Genomic DNA, 18,374 nt, shown 5'->3' on the forward strand with positions numbered 1-18,374 from the left:
CTTTTTTAAGGCGTGGGTTCCTGACACTATTGGACTTATACCTGTCCCGTCCCCCGCATATTGGTGCCTCGTGTGAGGACGTAGAATAGAAGAAAAACAAAGAAAAATCGTGGAAGTACCAGCTGCGGAGACCCAAGTGTTAACAAGGAGCACACTGTATCATCTCTCCCGCCGAAGCCAAGAAAATTGTAAGTAACTTTTCTCGGGAGAGCGCTTGGGTGACGTTGGGAGGCAAAATAGCGAAAAAGGAAATTATTACAAGAACACAAAAATGGGAACGAATTTATCAAAATTGAATGGGATGTTTTTCATCAATTAGAGACAATGTTACAAGAAAATGTCACTCTGAAATTTCAAAAACTGAGCTTAAAAACTTACTTATCTGGGTTAAAGCCAATACGCAAGATTTAAATCTGCAGTCTGCTTTTACTTTTCATTTTTGGGATCAGATAAACTGGAGAATCTATAAACTAGTCTCTCTCAAAAAAGATGAAAGCTTAAGAGAACTTATGCCGGTTTGTAGAGCGCTGTTGGAGCGCTGTTTTAAACAAACGGATAATAATAAGATCAACTTGGACTCAGAAAACAAAGCTTCTGGTTCTGTCTCATTAAATTCCAGTAAACCGGAGACTGTGTGAGTATCGGAGAATGTTACAATTGTTGTTGCAAATGCTGAAAGTATTGCTTTGAACTCTGTTGAACAAAATCTTTCTTCTCTCTCTCTGGGAAAAAATGAGACTCTTTTGGACTTTGCGTTGTTCTGTTAATGTAAAAATATGTGACTCTTGTAAGGGGGATGGAACAAAGTGTGTAAAAGATGGAAATGAAAAAGTGACTGTACTTCCTAAAATTGTTTGTGCAGGGACACTGAAACCTGAATTGGATTCTGTTGGGCCTGGGGTGGAGGCTGAGGTGGCTGCTTCCACTCGGGAAATTGTGGTTCCGGGGAACTCTTTTTCACTTAAGCAAAAACATGGTTGTTCTGGTGTTTGTCAATCTATAGATACAGAGAAAGAAAAATTGGCTTTAAGGGTGGAGTCCTTTGAAAGGAAGAGATGGAAGAAAGTCGCGACTGTGTTGTTGCTGAAATTCAAAAAGCTGGACTTGAAATCTCTGCAACGAAAATTCAACAAGTTTCACCTTAGAAGTACCTGGGATGGAAGATGATGGAAGACGATGGAAGACGACAATAATACCACAGAAAATTCAGATCCGAACCAGAGTCAACAACCTACAAGAGTTACAACAACTTCTAGGAGAAATCAACTGGGTCAGACCGATGTTGGGAATCACCGATGATGAACTGAGTCCGCTCTTCCATTTGCTGAGAGGAAGTTGCGACATCACTTCGCCAAGAACTTTAACCCCTGAAGCTCGTGCTGCTCTCGACAAAGTCACAGAAGCTCTTCAAAAAAGACAAGCTCATCGCTGCGTTCCTGAAAATCCTTTCTTTCTTGCAATCTTAGGAGAGAAGATGCAGCTTTGTGGTCTCATTTTCCAGTGGGATGCCACAGACCAAGATCCTTTGTTAATAATGGAATGGGTTTTTCCTCCCTACAGGTTTTCAAAGACCATTTGCTCAGTTTTAGAAATGATTGCATACATTATAATTAAGGCTAGAACCAGATTGTTAACTTTGGCAGGTCAAGAATGTTCAGTTATCTATTTGCCATTGAAAAATGATTATTTCAATTGGGCAATGCAAAATTCTGATGATTTACAATATGCATTCTTAGGTTTTCCAGGTGTTTGTTCCATACACTATCCAGCTCACAAACTACTGCAAGCAAAATTGAGTTTCAGAGAAAAACCTAAATTAAGTGAAGAACCTTTACATGCTGTGACTCTCTTCACTGATGGCTCTGGTAAAAGCCACAAGTCCGTTGTGACTTGGTTTAATCAAAAGACTGATGTTTGGGAATCTGATATTCAAACAGTAGAGGGATCCCCTCAAATTGTTGAGCTTGCTGCAGTAGTTTGAGCTTTTCAGCTGTTTCCTCAGCCTTTTAATTTGGTCACAGATTCTGCTTATGTTGCTAATGTAGTCAGGAGAATAGAAGGTTCCATTTTAAAGGATGTTAGTAATGAAACTGTACATCGTTGGCTTTCATGTCTTTTTATAACTTTGCAATATAGAACTAATCCATATTTTGTTTCTCACATTAGGGCGCATTCTTCACTTCCTGGATTTTTAGTGGAAGGAAATGCAAGAGCGGACAAGCTGACAATGGTCATTTCTAACACATTGCCAAATATTTTTGAACAAGCAAAATTGAGTCATGCCTTTTTCCACCAAAATGCACAAGCACTCATGCGAATGTTCCAAATCACTAAAAGTCAAGCTAAAGCTATCATTCATACTTGCCCTGACTGTCAATTGGTACAACCTCCTGTTTCTACAGGAGCAATCAACCCCCGAGGCTTACAAAGCCTACAGTTGTGGCAAACAGGTGTTACTAAATAGCCTTCTTTTGGTAAATTTAAAAATATTCATGTTTCCATAGACACGTTCTCTGGTGCAGTTTTTGCTTCCCTTCACACAGGTGAAACTGGCAGCCATGCCTGTCATCATTTCCTGCAAGCTTTTGCTTCATTGGGTATACCCCAAGAAGTAAAAACTGACAATGGTCCCGCATACATATCTCAAAAATTGGCCACATTTTTAAATGAATGGGGTGTTCGACACATTTTTGGTATTCCCCACTCTCCCACAAGCCAAGCAATCATTGAAAGAACACATCAAACCTTAAAACGCATATTAGATCAGCAGAGAGGGGGAACGGAAATCACCCCACAGATGAGACTGAGTAAGGCTTTGTATGGTTTTAATTTTCTAAATAGTTCAAGTACAGAACCAGATCCACCAATCTTTAGACACTTTTCAAATAGCACACAGGCAAAACTGAAAGAACGTCCTCCTCTTCTAATTAGAAACCCTTACTCTGGACAGATGGAAGGTCAGTTTCAATTAATAACGTGGGGCAAAGGGTATGCTTCTATTTCCACAGGTGCTGGAAGAATTAAGTGGGTTCCTGCCAAAAACGTCAAACCGTATCGCACTTCAGAACCTGTTGTCGAGCCTAGAACTGAGGAAGCGAGTACGCAGACGTGGACCGAATGGAAGGATCCCGGGTCTCGCCTGACGCCTCTTGTGCCTGACGTTCTTTGTGCATCGGTGGAACCCATGAACTCTGCTTTTGTGCCAATGTTATTTATGAGTATACGAATTGAATGCTGAATGTTTGTTTAACAAAGCTAGTTTTTGGCTGAAAATTTAGGTTCTTGTTTTTATTTAGAAAGAATTCTGCCAAAACTTAGTTCTTGAAAGAGATGGGGCAGAATCAAATGGTATACTTGTTTTGCTTGATTTTAATTGTTTTTTGTCGTGCAGATTTGCCTGTGGATCAACCGAAAACGAATGTTTGGGTGACCTTAGCCAAGGCTGCCGGATCGGATACTATATGTCTGTCTAATTCGGAACCAGAAAAGCCTTTCTCAACCTGTTTGGTTGGTGTGCCAGTGAAAGAGTTTCCTTTGGTCAGAAAAGAATCCAATGGTAAACCAGGTGGAATTGACAATGGAAACAGTCCTTCCTTCAATTGGAACATTTGTTTGAAAAAACTTCTCAGGGCAGCAAATGTTTCAAACAGTTGGGATGTGTTTCTGGAGACGGACCAATATCCACGGCAATTGCCAGAAGGGTATTGGATCATTTGCGGAGACAGAGGTTGGCAAGGCATTCCAGCCCACCTTGAAGGTGGCCCTTGTAGCATTGGTATGCTTACCATAATTGCCCCCACTGCCAAAGCAGTGATGAAAAAGAAACAAAGGAAAACAAGAGCTGTTCCTCATTATGATGAGAACTGTCAGAGTGATTTTATGCCTTGGAATGCCGCCAGAAGGCTTTCAGCAGGTATATTTCTACCCCAATTGGCTTCAGCTGTGGCATTGAGACAATTAGATCGAGTTGGATGTTGGCTGAGCAAACAAGCTAATGCCACATCCTCCGCAATCAGTGATATGTTGACCGATGTTGATAGTATTAGACATGCTACTCTTCAAAACAGAGCAGCCATTGATTTTCTTTTACTGGCACAAGGACATGGTTGTGAGGAATTTGAAGGATTGTGTTGTATGAATTTGTCTGATCGTTCTGAATCCATTCACAAAAGCATTCAAAAATTAAAGGATCTGACAGCCCAAATTAAAGAAGATGGAGGTTCCTGGTAGGATGATTTGTTTCAAAATTGGAGTTTTGCACCTTGGCTAAGGCAACTTTGCAAGATAGGTCTTTACATATTAGGTGTTCTAATACTGATATTGATAGTGGCACCTTGTATACTCTGTTGTGTTTGGCGAATGATGAACAAAACAGTCCGAGAAGTTTTTGTCATTAAAGCAGGAGAACTAGGAAGTAGAAGCACAGAGAGTGTACGAAATCTCACGAAAGCAGTAGATGAGGGTATTGACATGAACGAAGGTTTTGAATTAAGGCCTTGGAATCGACCAGAGTTTTTTGAACGATGCCTTGTGACTGTTGCCAAACGTGATTCATATCTCTCTTTCAGGGATTGGGTCTTCACAGCATTAAGTTGCTGTGCCGTAATATAGCAATGCTTCAGTTTAGTGAAAATAGGTCTTCAGCAGATAATAGGCAGAAATTTTGCAATAGAGCTATGAAACGCAAATAGCAAGCGACAAGAAAATGAAAGCTTCTGGGTCAAACAGAGAGGGGGAAATGTTGGAATCCATAAGGTTAGAGGATTTTTAAGAAATGGTTACAAAGAAGTATGTAGGCCTTAGACAGGAGTTTTGTTAGCATTGCAGAAAAGTTTCCCATGCAAGCAGAAAAAGTTTTCCATGCAAGCAGAAAAGTTTTCCAAGCAGTAGACGTGACAAATAACAATAGGCTTCTGTAGAATTGGCTTTAGGATGGCAACAAGGTTATTTAATGTATATCTTTAGAAGGTTAGCATGAATAGAACTCTGTTCTTTGTCTCTTATCAACTAGTCTTTGTTTTAGCTACGATTACCTATGTTTTATAAGATTGGATAGAATGCTTGTCAAGATGTGTTTTCTGTGTCTGATTGGCTGAATTCTAGTCTGAGATGATTTTATGTATTGCTGTATGAGCCCTGTTGAAGGAGACATTTTTTGGTGTGGATCAGTGAGCTGTCATGTCTCCATTTTGTATTTTGAGACTGATGTGCTGGAAATAAAAGCAAAAATCTCTTCACTGGTCTGGTTACCATGTTATCCATATTTGGATATTTTGCCGCGGCCTAGTGGGTTCCTTTTTTAAGGCGTGGGTTCCTGACACTATTGGACTTATACCTGTCCCGTCCCCCGCATATTGGTGCCTCGTGTGAGGACGTAGAATAGAAGAAAAACAAAGAAAAATCGTGGAAGTACCAGCTGTGGAGACCCAAGTGTTAAGAAGGAGGACACTGTATCATCTCTCCTGCCGAAGCCAAGAAAATTGTAAGTAACTTATCTCGGGAGAGCGCTTGGGTGACGTTGGGAGGCAAAATAGAGAAAAAGAAAATTATTACAAGAACACAAAAATGGGAACGAATTTATCAAAAGTTGAATGGGATGTTTTTCATCAATTAGAGACAATGTTACAAGAAAAAGGTCACTCTGAAATTTCAAAAACTGAGCTTAAAAACTTACTTATCTGGGTTAAAGCGAATACGCAAGATTTAAATCTGCAGTCTGCTTTTACTTTTCATTTTTGGGATCAGATAAACTGGAGAATCTATAAACTAGTCTCTCTCAAAAAAGATGAAAGCTTAAGAGAACTTATGCCGGTTTGTAGAGCGCTGTTGGAGCACTGTTTTAAACAAACGGATAATAATAAGATCAACTTGGACTCAGAAAACAAAGCTTCTGGTTCTGTCTCATTAAATTCCAGTAAACCGGAGACTGTGTGAGTATGGGAGAATGTTACAAGTGTTGTTGCAAATGCTGAAAGTATTGCTTTGAACTCTGTTGAACAAAATCTTTCTTCTCTCTCTCTGGGAAAAAATGAGACTCTTTTGGACTTTGCGTTGTTCTGTTAATGTAAAAATATGTGACTCTTGTAAGGGGGATGGAACAAAGTGTGTAAAAGATGGAAATGAAAAAGTGACTGTACTTCCTAAAATTGTTTGTGCAGGGACACTGAAACCTGAACTGGATTCTGTTGGGCCTGGGGTGGAGGCTGAGGTGGCTGCTTCCACTCGGGAAATTGTGGTTCCGGGGAACTCTTTTTCACTTAAGCAAAAACATGGTTGTTCTGGTGTTTGTCTTTGTGACACAAATGGTCTTTGAAAACCTGTAGGGAGGAAAAACCCATTCCATTATTAACAAAGGATCTTGTTCTGTGGCATCCCACTGGAAAATGAGACCACAAAGCTGCATCTTCTCTCCTAAGATTGCAAGAAAGAAAGGATTTTCAGGAACGCAGCGATGAGCTTGTCTTTTTTGAAGAGCTTCTGTGACTTTGTCGAGAGCAGCACGAGCTTCAGGGGTTAAAGTTCTTGGCAAAGTGATGTCGCAACTTCCTCTCAGCAAATGGAAGAGCGGACTCAGTTCATCATCGGTGATTCCCAACATCGGTCTGACCCAGTTGATTTCTCCTAGAAGTTGTTGTAACTCTTGTAGGTTGTTGACTCTGGTTCGGATCTGAATTTTCTGTGGTATTATTGTCGTCTTCCATCGTCTTCCATCATCTTCCATCCCAGGTACTTCTAAGGTGAAACTTGTTGAATTTTCGTTGCAGAGATTTCAAGTCCAGCTTTTTGAATTTCAGCAACAACACAGTCGCGAGTTTCTTCCATCTCTTCCTTTCAAAGGACTCCACCCTTAAAGCCAATTTTTCTTTCTCTGTATCTATAGATTGACAAAGACCAGAACAACCATGTTTTTGCTTAACTGAAAAAGAGTTCCCCGGAACCACAATTTCCCGAGTGGAAGCAGCCACCTCAGCCTCCACCCCAGGCCCAACAGAATCCAATTCAGGTTTCAGTGTCCCTGCACAAACAATTTTAGGAAGTACAGTCACTTTTTCATTTCCATCTTTTACACACTTTGTTCCATCCCCCTTACAAGAGTCACATATTTTTACATTAACAGAACAACGCGAAGAAAAGTCCAAAAGAGTCTCATTTTTTCCCAGAGAGAGAGAAGAAAGATTTTGTTCAACAGAGTTCAAAGCAATACTTTCAGCATTTGCAACAACACTTGTAACATTCTCCCATACTCACACAGTCTCCGGTTTACTGGAATTTAATGAGACAGAACCAGAAGCTTTGTTTTCTGAGTCCAAGTTGATCTTATTATTATCCGTTTGTTTAAAACAGCGCTCCAACAGCGCTCTACAAACCGGCATAAGTTCTCTTAAGCTTTCATCTTTTTTGAGAGAGACTAGATTATAGATTCTCCAGTTTATCTGATCCCAAAAATGAAAAGTAAAAGCAGACTGCAGATTTAAATCTTGCGTATTCGCTTTAACCCAGATAAGTAAGGTTTTAAGCTCAGTTTTTGAAATTTCAGAGTGACCTTTTTCTTGTAACATTGTCTCTAATTGATGAAAAACATCCCATTCAACTTTTGATAAATTTGTTCCCATTTTTGTGTCCTTGTAATAATTTTCTTTTTCTCTATTTTGCCTCCCAACGTCACCCAAGCGCTCTCCCGAGATAAGTTACTTACAATTTTCTTGGCTTCGGCGGGAGAGATGATACAGTGTGCTCCTTGTTAACACTTGGGTCTCCGCAGCTGGTACTTCCACGATTTTTCTTTGTTTTTCTTCTATTCTACGTCCTCACACGAGGCACCAATATGCGGGGGACAGGACAGGTATAAGTCCAATAGTGTCAGGAACCCACGCCTTAAAAAAGGAACCCACTAGGCCGCGGCAAAATATCCAAATATGGATAACATGGTAACCAGACCAGTGAAGAGATTTTTGCTTTTATTTCCAGCACATCAGTCTCAAAATACAAAATGGAGACATGACAGCTCACTGATCCACACCAAAAAATGTCTCCTTCAACAGGGCTCATACAGCAATACATAAAATCATCTCAGACTAGAATTCAGCCAATCAGACACAGAAAACACATCTTGACAAGCATTCTATCCAATCTTATAAAACATAGGTAATCGTAGCTAAAACAAAGACTAGTTGATAAGAGACAAAGAACAGAGTTCTATTCATGCTAACCTTCTAAAGATATACATTAAATAACCTTGTTGCCATCCTAAAGCCAATTCTACAGAAGCCTATTGTTATTTGTCACGTCTACTGCTTGGGAAACTTTTCTGCTTGCATGGAAAACTTTTTCTGCTTGCATGGGAAACTTTTCTGCAATGCTAACAAAACTCCAGTCTAAGGCCTACATACTTCTTTGTAACCATTTCTTAAAAATCCTCTAACCTTATGGATTCCAACATTTCCCCCTCTCTGTTTGACCCAGAAGCTTTCATTTTCTTGTCGCTTGCTATTTGCGTTTCATAGCTCTATTGCAAAATTTCTGCTTATTATCTGCTGAAGACCTATTTTCACTAAACTGAAGCATTGCTATATTACGGCACAGCAACTTAATGCTGTGAAGACCCAATCCCTGAAAGAGAGATATGAATCACGTTTGGCAACAGTCACAAGGCATCGTTCAAAAAACTCTGGTCGATTCCAAGGCCTTAATTCAAAACCTTCGTTCATGTCAATACCCTCATCTACTGCTTTCGTGAGATTTCGTACACTCTCTGTGCTTCTACATCCTAATTCTCCTGCTTGAATGACAAAAACTTCTCGGACTGTTTTGTTCATCATTCGCCGAACACAACAGAGTATACAAGGTGCCACTATCAATATCAGTATTAGAACACCTAATATGTAAAGACCTATCTTGCAAAGTTGCCTTAGCCAAGCTGCAAAACTCCAATTTTGAAACAAATCATCCAACCAGGAACCTCCATCTTCTTTAATTTGGGCTGTCAGATCCTTTAATTTTTGAATGCTTTTGTGAATGGATTCAGAATGATCAGACAAATTCATACAACACAATCCTTCAAATTCCTCACAACCATGTCCTTGTGCCAGTAAAAGAAAATCAATGGCTGCTCTGTTTTGAAGAGTAGCATGTCTAATACTATCAACATCGGTCAACATATCACTGATTGCGGAGGATGTGGCATTAGCTTGTTTGCTCAGCCAACATCCAACTCGATCTAATTGTCTCAATGCCACAGCTGAAGCCAATTGGGGTAGAAATATACCTGCTGAAACCCTTCTGGCGGCATTCCAAGGCATAAAATCACTCTGACAGTTCTCATCATAATGAGGAACAGCTCTTGTTTTCCTTTGTTTCTTTTTCATCACTGCTTTGGCAGTGGGGGCAATTATGGTAAGCATACCAATGCTACAAGGGCCACCTTCAAGGTGGGCTGGAATGCCTTGCCAGCCTCTGTCTCCGCAAATGATCCAATACCCTTTTGGCAATTGCCGTGGATATTGGTCCGTCTCCAGAAACACATCCCAACTGTTTGAAACATTTGCTGCCCTGAGAAGTTTTTTCAAACAAATGTTCCAATTGAAGGAAGGACTGTTTCCATTGTCAATTCCACCTGGTTTACCATTGAATTCTTTTCTGACCAAAGGAAACTCTTTCACTGGCACACCAACCAAACAGGTTGAGAAAGGCTTTTCTGGTTCCGAATTAGACAGACATATAGTATCCGATCCGGCAGCCTTGGCTAAGGTCACCCAAACATTCGTTTTCGGTTGATCCACAGGCAAATCTGCACGACAATAAACAATTAAAATCAAGCAAAACAAGTATACCATTTGATTCTGCCCCATCTCTTTCAAGAACTAAGTTTTGGCAGAATTCTTTCTAAACAAAAACAATAACCTAATTTTTCAGCCAAAAATTAGCTTTGTTAAACAAACATTCAGCATTCAATTCATAAATAACATTGGCACAAAATCAGAGTTCATGGGTTCCACCGATGCACAAAGAACGTCAGGCACAAGAGGCGTCAGGCGAGACCCGGGATCCTTCCATTCGGTCCACGTCTGCGTACTCGCTTCCTCAGTTCTAGGCTCGACAACAGGTTCTGAAGTGCGATACGGTTTGACGTTTTTGGCAGAACCCACTTAATTCTTCCAGCACCTGTGGAAATAGAAGCATACCCTTTGCCCCACGTTATTAATTGAAACGGGCCTTCCATCTGTCCAGAGTCAGGGTTTCTAATTAGAAGAGGAGGATGTTCTTTCAGTTTTGCCTGTGTGCTATTTGAAAAGTGTCTAAAGATTGGTGGATCTGGTTCTGTACTTGAACTATTTAGAAAATTAAAACCATACAAAGCCTTACTCAGTCTCATCTGTGGGGTGATTTCCGTTCCCCCTCTCTGTTGATCTAATATGCGTTTTAAGGTTTGATGTGTTCTTTCAATGATTGCTTGGCTTGTGGGAGAGTGGGGAATACCAAAAATGTGTCGAACACCCCATTCATTTAAAAATGTGGCCAATTTTTGAGATATGTATGCGGGACCATTGTCAGTTTTTACTTCTTGGGGTATACCCAATGAAGCAAAAGCTTGCAGGAAATGATGACAGGCATGGCTGCCAGTTTCACCTGTGTGAAGGGAAGCAAAAACTGCACCAGAGAACGTGTCTATGGAAACATGAATATTTTTAAATTTACCAAAAGAAGGCTATTTAGTAACACCTGTTTGCCACAACTGTAGGCTTTGTAAGCCTCGGGGGTTGATTGCTCCTGTAGAAACAGGAGGTTGTACCAATTGACAGTCAGGGCAAGTATGAATGATAGCTTTAGCTTGACTTTTAGTGATTTGGAACATTCGCATGAGTGCTTGTGCATTTTGGTGGAAAAAGGCATGACTCAATTTTGCTTGTTCAAAAATATTTGACAATGTGTTAGAAATGACCATTGTCAGCTTGTCCGCTCTTGCATTTCCTTCCACTAAAAATCCAGGAAGTGAAGAATGCGCCCTAATGTGAGAAACAAAATATGGATTAGTTCTATATTGCAAAGTTATAAAAAGACATGAAAGCCAACGATGTACAGTTTCATTTCTAACATCCTTTAAAATGGAACCTTCTATTCTCCTGACTACATTAGCAACATAAGCAGAATCTGTGACCAAATTAAAAGGCTGAGGAAACAGCTGAAAAGCTCAAACTACTGCAGCAAGCTCAACAATTTGAGGGGATCCCTCTACTGTTTGAATATCAGATTCCCAAACATCAGTCTTTTGATTAAACCAAGTCACAACGGACTTGTGGCTTTCACCAGAGCCATCAGTGAAGAGAGTCACAGCATGTAAAGGTTCTTCACTTAATTTAGGTTTTTCTCTGAAACTCAATTTTGCTTGCAGTAGTTTGTGAGCTGGATAGTGTATGGAACAAACACCTGGAAAACCTAAGAATGCATATTGTAAATCATCAGAATTTTGCATTGCCCAATTGAAATAATCATTTTTCAATGGCAAATAGATAACTGAACATTCTTGACCTGCCAAAGTTAACAATCTGGTTCTAGCCTTAATTATAATGTATGCAATCATTTCTAAAACTGAGCAAATGGTCTTTGAAAACCTGTAGGGAGGAAAAACCCATTCCATTATTAACAAAGGATCTTGTTCTGTGGCATCCCACTGGAAAATGAGACCACAAAGCTGCATCTTCTCTCCTCAGATTGCAAGAAAGAAAGGATTTTCAGGAACGCAGCCATGAGCTTGTCTTTTTTGAAGAGCTTCTGTGACTTTGTCGAGAGCAGCACGAGCTTCAGGGGTTAAAGTTCTTGGCGAAGTGATGTCGCAACTTCCTCTCAGCAAATGGAAGAGCGGACTCAGTTCATCATTGGTGATTCCCAACATCGGTCTGACCCAGTTGATTTCTCCTAGAAGTTGTTGTAACTCTTGTAGGTTGTTGACTCTGGTTCGGATCTGAATTTTCTGTGGTATTATTGTCGTCTTCCATCGTCTTCCATCATCTTCCATCCCAGGTACTTCTAAGGTGAAACTTGTTGAATTTTCGTTGCAGAGATTTCAAGTCCAGCTTTTTGAATTTCAGCAACAACACAGTCGCGAGTTTCTTCCATCTCTTCCTTTCAAAGGACTCCACCCTTAAAGCCAATTTTTCTTTCTCTGTATCTATAGATTGACAAAGACCAGAACAACCATGTTTTTGCTTAACTGAAAAAGAGTTCCCCGGAACCACAATTTCCCGAGTGGAAGCAGCCACCTCAGCCTCCACCCCAGGCCCAACAGAATCCAATTCAGGTTTCAGTGTCCCTGCACAAACAATTTTAGGAAGTACAGTCACTTTTTCATTTCCATCTTTTACACACTTTGTTCCATCCCCCTTACAAGAGTCACATATTTTTACATTAACAGAACAACGCGAAGAAAAGTCCAAAAGAGTCTCATTTTTTCCCAGAGAGAGAGAAGAAAGATTTTGTTCAACAGAGTTCAAAGCAATACTTTCAGCATTTGCAACAACACTTGTAACATTCTCCCATACTCACACAGTCTCCGGTTTACTGGAATTTAATGAGACAGAACCAGAAGCTTTGTTTTCTGAGTCCAAGTTGATCTTATTATTATCAGTTTGTTTAAAACAGTGCTCCAACAGCGCTCTACAAACCGGCATAAGTTCTCTTAAGCTTTCATCTTTTTTGAGAGAGACTAGATTATAGATTCTCCAGTTTATCTGATCCCAAAAATGAAAAGTAAAAGCAGGCTGCAGATTTAAATCTTGCGTATTCGCTTTAACCCAGATAAGTAAGTTTTTAAGCTCAGTTTTTGAAATTTCAGAGTGACCTTTTTCTTGTAACATTGTCTCTAATTGATGAAAAACATCCCATTCAACTTTTGATAAATTCGTTCCCATTTTTGTGTTCTTGTAATAATTTTCTTTTTCTCTATTTTGCCTCCAGACGTCACCCAAGCGCTCTCCCGAGATAAGTTACTTACAATTTTCTTGGCTTCGGCAGGAGAGATGATACAGTGTCCTCCTTCTTAACACTTGGGTCTCCACAGCTGGTACTTCCACGATTTTTCTTTGTTTTTCTTCTATTCTACGTCCTCACACGAGGCACCAATATGCGGGGGACGGGACAGGTATAAGTCCAATAGTGTCAGGAACCCACGCCTTAAAAAAGGAACCCACTAGGCCGCGGCAAAATATCCAAATATGGATAACATGGTAACCAGACCAGTGAAGAGATTTTTGCTTTTATTTCCAGCACATCAGTCTCAAAATACAAAATGGAGACATGACAGCTCACTGATCCACACCAAAAAATGTCTCCTTCAACAGGGTTCATACAGCAATACATAAAATCATCTCAAACTAGAATTCAGCCAATCAGACACAGAAAACACATCTTGACAAGCATTCTATCCAATCTTATAAAACATAGGTAATCGTAGCTAAAACAAAGACTAGTTGATAAGAGACAAAGAACAGAGTTCTATTCATGCTAACCTTCTAAAGATATACATTAAATAACCTTGTTGCCATCCTAAAGCCAATTCTACAGAAGCCTATTGTTATTTATCACGTCTACTGCTTGGGAAACTTTTCTGCTTGCATGGAAAACTTTTTCTGCTTGCATGGGAAACTTTTCTGCAATGCTAACAAAACTCCAGTCTAAGGCCTACATACTTCTTTGTAACCATTTCTTAAAAATCCTCTAACCTTATGGATTCCAACATTTCCCCCTCTCTGTTTGACCCAGAAGCTTTCATTTTCTTGTCGCTTGCTATTTGCGTTTCATAGCTCTATTGCAAAATTTCTGCTTATTATCTGCTGAAGACCTATTTTCACTAAACTGAAGCATTGCTATATTACGGCACAGCAACTTAATGCTGTGAAGACCCAATCCCTGAAAGAGAGATATGAATCACGTTTGGCAACAGTCACAAGGCATCGTTCAAAAAACTCTGGTCGATTCCAAGGCCTTAATTCAAAACCTTCGTTCATGTCAATACCCTCATCTAGTGCTTTCGTGAGATTTCGTACACTCTCTGTGCTTCTACTTCCTAATTCTCCTGCTTGAATGACAAAAACTTCTCGGACTGTTTTGTTCATCATTCGCCGAACACAACAGAGTATACAAGGTGCCACTATCAATATCAGTATTAGAACACCTAATATGTAAAGACCTATCTTGCAAAGTTGCCTTAGCCAAGGTGCAAAACTCCAATTTTGAAACAAATCATCCAACCAGGAACCTCCATCTTCTTTAATTTGGGCTGTCAGATCCTTTAATTTTTGAATGCTTTTGTGAATGGATTCAGAATGATCAGACAAATTCATACAACACAATCCTTCAAATTCCTCACAACCATGTCCTTGTGCCAGTAAAAGAAAATCAATGGCTGCTCTGTTTTGAAGAGTAGCATGTCTAATACTATCAACATCGGTCAACATATCACTGATTGCGGAGGATGTGGCATTAGCTTGTTTGCTCAGCCAACATCCAACTCGATCTAATTGTCTCAATGCCACAGCTGAAGCCAATTGGGGTAGAAATATACCTGCTGAAAGCCTTCTGGCGGCATTCCAAGGCATAAAATCACTCTGACAGTTCTCATCATAATGAGGAACAGCTCTTGTTTTCCTTTGTTTCTTTTTCATCACTGCTTTGGCAGTGGGGGCAATTATGGTAAGCATACCAATGCTACAAGGGCCACCTTCAAGGTGGGCTGGAATGCCTTGCCAGCCTCTGTCTCCGCAAATGATCCAATACCCTTTTGGCAATTGCCGTGGATATTGGTCCGTCTCCAGAAACACATCCCAACTGTTTGAAACATTTGCTGCCCTGAGAAGTTTTTTCAAACAAATGTTCCAATTGAAGGAAGGACTGTTTCCATTGTCAATTCCACCTGGTTTACCATTGGATTCTTTTCTGACCAAAGGAAACTCTTTCACTGGCACACCAACCAAACAGGTTGAGAAAGGCTTTTCTGGTTCCGAATTAGACAGACATATAGTATCCGATCCGGCAGCCTTGGCTAAGGTCACCCAAACATTCGTTTTCGGTTGATCCACAGGCAAATCTGCACGACAATAAACAATTAAAATCAAGCAAAACAAGTATACCATTTGATTCTGCCCCATCTCTTTCAAGAACTAAGTTTTGGCAGAATTCTTTCTAAACAAAAACAATAACCTAATTTTTCAGCCAAAAATTAGCTTTGTTAAACAAACATTCAGCATTCAATTCGTATACTCATAAATAACATTGGCACAAAATCAGAGTTCATGGGTTCCACCGATGCACAAAGAACGTCAGGCACAAGAGGCGTCAGGCGAGACCCGGGATCCTTTGATTCGGTCCACGTCTGCGTACTCGCTTCCTCAGTTCTAGGCTCGACAACAGGTTCTGAAGTGCGATACGGTTTGACGTTTTTGGCAGGAACCCACTTAATTCTTCCAGCACCTGTGGAAATAGAAGCATACCCTTTGCCCCACGTTATTAATTGAAACGGGCCTTCCATCTGTCCAGAGTCAGGGTTTCTAATTAGAAGAGGAGGATGTTCTTTCAGTTTTGCCTGTGTGCTATTTGAAAAGTGTCTAAAGATTGGTGGATCTGGTTCTGTACTTGAACTATTTAGAAAATTAAAACCATACAAAGCCTTACTCAGTCTCATCTGTGGGGTGATTTCCGTTCCCCCTCTCTGTTGATCTAATATGCGTTTTAAGGTTTGATGTGTTCTTTCAATGATTGCTTGGCTTGTGGGAGAGTGGGGAATACCAAAAATGTGTCGAACACCCCATTCATTTAAAAATGTGGCCAATTTTTGAGATATGTATGCGGGACCATTGTCAGTTTTTACTTCTTGGGGTATACCCAATGAAGCAAAAGCTTGCAGGAAATGATGACAGGCATGGCTGCCAGTTTCACCTGTGTGAAGGGAAGCAAAAACTGCACCAGAGAACGTGTCTATGGAAACATGAATATTTTTAAATTTACCAAAAGAAGGCTATTTAGTAACACCTGTTTGCCACAACTGTAGGCTTTGTAAGCCTCGGGGGTTGATTGCTCCTGTAGAAACAGGAGGTTGTACCAATTGACAGTCAGGGCAAGTATGAATGATAGCTTTAGCTTGACTTTTAGTGATTTGGAACATTCGCATGAGTGCTTGTGCATTTTGGTGGAAAAAGGCATGACTCAATTTTGCTTGTTCAAAAATATTTGACAATGTGTTAGAAATGACCATTGTCAGCTTGTCCGCTCTTGCATTTCCTTCCACTAAAAATCCAGGAAGTGAAGAATGCGCCCTAATGTGAGAAACAAAATATGGATTAGTTCTATATTGCAAAGTTATAAAAAGACATGAAAGCCAACGATGTACAGTTTCATTACTAACATCCTTTAAAATGGAACCTTCTATTCTCCTGACTACATTAGCAACATAAGCAGAATCTGTGACCAAATTAAAAGGCTGAGGAAACAGCTGAAAAGCTCAAACTACTGCAGCAAGCTCAACAATTTGAGGGGATCCCTCTACTGTTTGAATATCAGATTCCCAAACATCAGTCTTTTGATTAAACCAAGTCACAACGGACTTGTGGCTTTCACCAGAGCCATCAGTGAAGAGAGTCACAGCATGTAAAGGTTCTTCACTTAATTTAGGTTTTTCTCTGAAACTCAATTTTGCTTGCAGTAGTTTGTGAGCTGGATAGTGTATGGAACAAACACCTGGAAAACCTAAGAATGCATATTGTAAATCATCAGAATTTTGCATTGCCCAATTGAAATAATCATTTTTCAATGGCAAATAGATAACTGAACATTCTTGACCTGCCAAAGTTAACAATCTGGTTCTAGCCTTAATTATAATGTATGCAATCATTTCTAAAACTGAGCAAATGGTCTTTGAAAACCTGTAGGGAGGAAAAACCCATTCCATTATTAACAAAGGATCTTGTTCTGTGGCATCCCACTGGAAAATGAGACCACAAAGCTGCATCTTCTCTCCTCAGATTGCAAGAAAGAAAGGATTTTCAGGAACGCAGCCATGAGCTTGTCTTTTTTGAAGAGCTTCTGTGACTTTGTCGAGAGCAGCACGAGCTTCAGGGGTTAAAGTTCTTGGCGAAGTGATGTCGCAACTTCCTCTCAGCAAATGGAAGAGCGGACTCAGTTCATCATTGGTGATTCCCAACATCGGTCTGACCCAGTTGATTTCTCCTAGAAGTTGTTGTAACTCTTGTAGGTTGTTGACTCTGGTTCGGATCTGAATTTTCTGTGGTATTATTGTCGTCTTCCATCGTCTTCCATCATCTTCCATCCCAGGTACTTCTAAGGTGAAACTTGTTGAATTTTCGTTGCAGAGATTTCAAGTCCAGCTTTTTGAATTTCAGCAACAACACAGTCGCGAGTTTCTTCCATCTCTTCCTTTCAAAGGACTCCACCCTTAAAGCCAATTTTTCTTTCTCTGTATCTATAGATTGACAAAGACCAGAACAACCATGTTTTTGCTTAACTGAAAAAGAGTTCCCCGGAACCACAATTTCCCGAGTGGAAGCAGCCACCTCAGCCTCCACCCCAGGCCCAACAGAATCCAATTCAGGTTTCAGTGTCCCTGCACAAACAATTTTAGGAAGTACAGTCACTTTTTCATTTCCATCTTTTACACACTTTGTTCCATCCCCCTTACAAGAGTCACATATTTTTACATTAACAGAACAACGCGAAGAAAAGTCCAAAAGAGTCTCATTTTTTCCCAGAGAGAGAGAAGAAAGATTTTGTTCAACAGAGTTCAAAGCAATACTTTCAGCATTTGCAACAACACTTGTAACATTCTCCCATACTCACACAGTCTCCGGTTTACTGGAATTTAATGAGACAGAACCAGAAGCTTTGTTTTCTGAGTCCAAGTTGATCTTATTATTATCAGTTTGTTTAAAACAGTGCTCCAACAGCGCTCTACAAACCGGCATAAGTTCTCTTAAGCTTTCATCTTTTTTGAGAGAGACTAGATTATAGATTCTCCAGTTTATCTGATCCCAAAAATGAAAAGTAAAAGCAGGCTGCAGATTTAAATCTTGCGTATTCGCTTTAACCCAGATAAGTAAGTTTTTAAGCTCAGTTTTTGAAATTTCAGAGTGACCTTTTTCTTGTAACATTGTCTCTAATTGATGAAAAACATCCCATTCAACTTTTGATAAATTCGTTCCCATTTTTGTGTTCTTGTAATAATTTTCTTTTTCTCTATTTTGCCTCCAGACGTCACCCAAGCGCTCTCCCGAGATAAGTTACTTACAATTTTCTTGGCTTCGGCAGGAGAGATGATACAGTGTCCTCCTTCTTAACACTTGGGTCTCCACAGCTGGTACTTCCACGATTTT

The sequence above is a fragment of the Melospiza melodia genome, chromosome W (assembly GCF_035770615.1).
Source record: "Melospiza melodia melodia isolate bMelMel2 chromosome W, bMelMel2.pri, whole genome shotgun sequence".
NCBI lineage: Eukaryota > Metazoa > Chordata > Aves > Passeriformes > Passerellidae > Melospiza > Melospiza melodia.